This window comes from Alligator sinensis, unplaced genomic scaffold, assembly GCF_000455745.1.
Source record: "Alligator sinensis unplaced genomic scaffold, ASM45574v1 scaffold126_1, whole genome shotgun sequence".
Taxonomy (NCBI): domain Eukaryota; kingdom Metazoa; phylum Chordata; order Crocodylia; family Alligatoridae; genus Alligator; species Alligator sinensis.
In genome coordinates, this window is record NW_005841842.1 from 1092566 (window position 1) to 1098254 (window position 5689).

Here is a 5689-nt window from a genome sequence, read left to right on the forward strand (position 1 = left end):
TCGAGGGGGGGGGGGGAATGTGGGATCCATGGGTTTAGGGGGGCAGAACGGGTCCACAAAGGGACTGGCAGGCAGGTGGGGTCTCTGGGAGGGATCAGGAGGATTGGAGGGGCAAGTAGGGTCCACAGGGGATCAGAGGAAAGGCAACATTCATGGGGGGATCAGGGAATTGGGGGTGGGGTAAAAGGGGTCCACTGGAGGATCAGGGGGGAAGTCAGGCTCTGCAGGAGGGATGGGGACCCACCCCTCTTTTGTATTAACAGTTTTTCTACAATACGAGCATGACCAAATAGAACCATACTTAGGTGCCTAAGTCTACTAACGCTCCTATTAAGTGGAATAGAAGCTGACCCTTTGCATACTAGTCTCCCCTTTCTAAAGAAATGTGTTCTAGAGAGGGAGAGAGAGAAAAAGAGAGTTTGGTTGTTTCAGCACATTTGGCAGTTTCTGGCCCAAAGAGACCCTGCAACAAAAATATCAGAGGGTTATTTTTTGAGGGAACGTGCGTGCACACTATGTATTAATTCAAGATATAATACTGTCATTTGCTCCTTCATTTTTGGTAATTCACTTCTTAATGCATACACTTAAAAAAATAAACAAGATTCTTGAGGTCAGAGTTCTTTCCCATAAGCTCTGAGCACTCCTGAAGGTGAACAAACTCTTTTATTTACAGATCTGGTTGTGAGTGGCATGTAACTCTGGTTAGTCATTGAGGCAACACCTATGTTTATGTCTGTCATTTCAAACACATCACTTCCACAAGTTACAAGAAATACCATAAGGCTGTTGCTTGTAAATCACCTGTTATACTGGAAGTAACACTTACTTGGTATGGTGTGAGTACAGGAGCACCTGCAGGCTAAGGTAAATGCTGCAGAGCAATAAGGTCTTCATAACTGTATTTATGAACCACAAAAGATACAGTAAAGACAGGCGTTGTAAAACTGTATTACATTATTTAAAAAAAGATGGTAGCAACCTCCCAAATTCTAATGTCAGCATTATACATGCTGCTGCTGATCTCTTGTCTAAATAATTTTGACCACTGGGGGCTAAAACTACCCTCTTAACATGGGAAGCAAAAGAAAGAGGCATTTGTCATTCTGGTGTGTTTCAAAGAGTGTTTCTGAAAAGCTATCCTGCTTCAGTCTCCCCTTTTTTTACTAAAGAAAAGCACTGCTAAGCAGAGTTAAATGGATTAATTACCTTTTCAGTGTAAGAGAAAAAAGAAGTAGAGTCTAGTCTTTATCTCCTCTGATTTCACAGGCTTTTCAGATGCACATATCCCTTTAATGACTTAATCACCTAATTAGGTGACTTGCAAAGGCAATTGGCAAATGAGCAGAGGGTTATTTTCTAATTCCCATGTATCTGTTGATAGAGCAAAGGATGCTAGTATAGCCTCTGTCCTTTCTCCCTTCCCCTCATTCAAGATCCTGGAGATAAAGAGTTAAGATTAAAGATGAACAATCCCTCTGAACAGGAAATGCCAAGTGACTAAGTATCTGCTATTTTTATTTTAAACCTCTACAGCATTCTAGCAACAAGATTGGCTTAAGAGTTACATTTAAACCACTTAAAACAATCCCTGAACTTTGAAATTGTCTTTCCATTGCACCCACTTGATACACATCAGACCAGCTTTACATTTTTAGTCCTGCTGAGCTCACAAGTTTAATTGTACAATAGAAGTAGGCATTTAACAAATTGAATAATGTTCCTCATTTATTCCTTGTTTTCCAGCAGCTTAAAAAAATAAGGAGGTTTCCTCTTTGACTAGCTGTGTAATTGAAGTCTGAGGGTGAGGGTCAGGATCCACGATCAGGGTTCACCATTACCTCAGGCACTGAAACAGTACAGCCTCAGCCAAGTTACTTAAGCTTTTGAAATCACAGTATATACATCTTTTAAAATGGATATAACAACACTTATCTAAGTTGCCTGGGCCATACATATCTAAGTGACTACCTTTTGCCCCACAGTGATCAATAAGTTTAGCCAAGAGCAACCTCCTACAAGTACCATCAGTACACAATGTCTGCTTGGTGAAAATGCATGGGACGTCATTCCCTACAGTTGCTCCTCAGCTCAGCAACTCCCACCCCCTTGAGACTAGCCCAAGCTTGGACATCTTTTGGAAGCACCATAAGAATTTCCTGTTCAGCCAGATCTTTACCAAACAAAACTAGGATAAGACGTTTAGGGGGCCTCTGTTTTATCTTGATGCTCTAGATCCCTTTGAAGTTGCTTGGGTCCTTTTGCCGCCCTTGCTTTAAGGCATTTGCAGGTATCAAATTTAGGTGCAATTAGCCTAAATTAATGTGCAATAAGGGAATGCATGTATAGACACATACTCATAATGTGCATTCACTTAGGCATATCTCATGTAGACACATCTGTCCCTGAGTCATTGTTGGGAACAGTAGCATATAAATCAAATAAATAAATAAATACATTTTTAAGGGGGCGCTTTGATATACAAGCCTATAAAGGGACACTGAGTTTCTCTAATTCATGGAAACAGAGTACATTTCAGTAAAGATGTGACATGAACATCTATGTGGTGAGCTCAACATCTCAAAGCTGAATGGTCTCATATTATTTCTAGGATGTGTTGGTACCTTCTCTGCCAATGGCACACCACCAGTGGAAATATGTTATTAAACTGAAGGTAATGTTGTTACAATAGGAATAAATTGAACCTTTTATTTATGGTTTGATATGATGATTGGAAAGGTACTTCATGGTACAACCATGTGGGAAACTTAAAGCTGAGGAAGTTTTCAATTATCATGTACTGATTTTGAGCTAGTTCAGAGTTTCTCTTATTTTACATCTACAGCATAATGACAACCATATCTGGTTGTCTCATTACAATACATTGTCCTGGCCCCTTCAGGAAGAAACACAAGCCATTTGGAATGTTGTTTCATTAAGCAATATATCTGGGAACCACCCAGTAACAGCATGTCCAGTGCATGTCATCTGTACTCTGTAATCTGTATGTTTGTAATGGACTACCAACATCAGCACTCCCAACCATTTGTGGGAGAACTGCTCTCATTTCCTACACCCATCAATATGGTTCTAGTACCACTTCTGGGATACCATTACCTGCCCCTTATCTGTGGGTTAAGAGGATGCAGAAGAAGAAGTTGTCATCTTACTGTGTTCAACAATTAGTGCCACAGCCTGGTTTGGGCATGGGGAATGCTTTATCGTAATATATTTCTACTTCTGCTTTATCAAAGAACCAGAGCCCTCATTGTATGACAACCTATGATAAGCTGTGATTTTACAACCTACCATATCAGTAGGACCTTAGGCTGCTGTGAGTGGGCAGGCCCAACTAACAATGGAGGGAAAATTCTTTCCTAACCTTGCAAAGATGACCAGCCAGTTGACCACAACAGGGCCTCAAAAACTTTCTGATTCCATCCTGAAAAAGTAGATGGCAGGTCCTTCTCTTATGAAATAGAATGGTTGTTCAGGCTGAGTGGGAAGTGAGGGTGGGGAGATCCTTATCTCCCAGCCCCCACTCCACCATCATTTTGTGTTCAGGATCCAGTAGGCCTACACTGCAGCCTTCTGTACACAGAATCATACCTTAATGCCCCCCCCACCCCCACCCCACACTCCCCTTTGCATGATAGAGAGACAATCTTTAGTCAGGACAAAGGGGTGTTGTAACCGGGGGCCTGCTCCAGGGCTGATCTCAGTGTGGCCTGCCCACCTGTTTTGGGGCTAACCGCCTGCCTTCTCGCCCACCATGCCTGGATGTTAATTGGTTAATAGATGTCAATTAAGCAGGAGGCTGCCCATTTACTGCCCCGATGCCAGGGGCGCCATCTGTGGCTCCATTTCTCCCCTACACCGCAGCCCAAGCCTCGCAGATGCTATTTATAGTTCTCATCATCACCAGCCCCCACACTGGGCCCCAGAATCCTACTGTGGAGCCCCACCTGGATTCCTCCCTTCAGGCAGTCTCTTCCGCTGTCACACCAGGCACCATAGCTCCCTGAACTGATTCCCCTTCGGGTGTGATCCCCCCACCGGGACCTTCAGCTTTCTAGCCCTGGCCCACCTCCAGGCCAGTCGGAACCCCAGGCCCTCAGCTCTTGGGTGTTCCTCGGGGTGGGCCCCTGGCCCTTTGACCCTTCCGGTCCTGGCCCCAGCATGGGCCAATCAGGGGAAATTCAGAAAGGCCTGAGTCTATGGCCCTTATTCTTTCTCTCCAATGGTCCACCCTCTGGGCCCTCTGAACAAGGGGTAACCCACCTGGTTGTGGGGGCAAGGGGTTAAGGCACCCCAACCTGGCTTTCAGCGGGGTGGTAACTGGCTTGGCATTTCCTGGGGGCTCCTGCACCACCGAGAGCCCCACCAGGCCACCCACTCCCAGTAGGTGCAGTTTTAGGTTGTACCCAGGACCAGGAGCCTCCTTACCATCCCCTACAGCTCCTCCCTTACCTCCAGATGATATCAGCAGCCCTCTGACCAGGCAGTGTTGTTGCCTGGCTTCCAGCAGCAGAACTGCCCTGTTTATATGGGCAGCCCTAGACTCAGAATGGCTGCCCTCATCAGGCACCTACTGGCTGCTGCCTTCTGGCCCTTAAAGTGGCAGGCACCAATAGTGCCCTGCCACATGTGTCTTTTCTTACTGACTAAGACAAAGCCTTCCCATATCTAAAGCATCAGGATGGGGGTTAGGTGGACAGCTCTACACTAACAGAACTAAACCACAGTGTGGATTTACTCAGTAGAAAGGCTAAGATATATTTTACCTATGCTATTTGACCACAGCACAGTTTTAGATAGAGCACAGCTATATCAGGATGTGAGAAAATAGATTAACACAATTTAACCCTGTCTAAAATGCCAGACAAAGACATGTTAGAATTGTACTTACTGACCATGAAGTCCTCCAGCATTATTAATGATAGCCTGGACTCTGGTATCTCTGATCTCTCCCATCACTGCAGAGTTAACTGGGATAACCAGTACTCAGACTTTAGAATCTGGTTTTGCCCAGCCTGTGTGTTAGCCACATAGAAAAGACACATTTGACATTGTCTTCATTGACTATGATATTGTGGTCATACCCCAACGTTTTTCATGCTGCAGAATCTTGAACTAATCTGATTCTTGCCCAGTGAATTATGTATTAAATGGCACAGTTTCTAGTGTGAGACAGTGCTCAGGAATTAGCTGGTAACCTATGATTTGTTAGCTCATGTATAAATCACCCCCACATTCAGGTGAGAAGAGTTGGATAGGGACCATGCCTATGGAAGAGCCTGAGTTAACTCTGGAGTAAAGACAAGTTCTTGGTGGCTGGCAGACTCAGGATATCATGAGGAAGAAAGGTGAAACAGAATGACTAAATGCGTCTTAAAGTCATTTAAAATTCCTGTAAATCTCATTCATGTCACTTGTGATCTAGATTTTTCCTCCCATGGCAGGACAAAATAAGTAGCTGTCATGACCCAAGGGTATGATTTTGTGTGTGCTTTGGCACTGCAGAATTATTTCCCGCCACGAGGAGCTTTCTTTGCACGGTGCAATTCTCAGTTGCATAGAGAAAACCCCGATGCAAAGGAGTTCCCGCCACCCGTATGTAAATTTGTGTCCCACTATTGGCTGTTTCTAAATTATTCCCACGTGGCGGCTAGCGGCTTGCCTTTCTGCC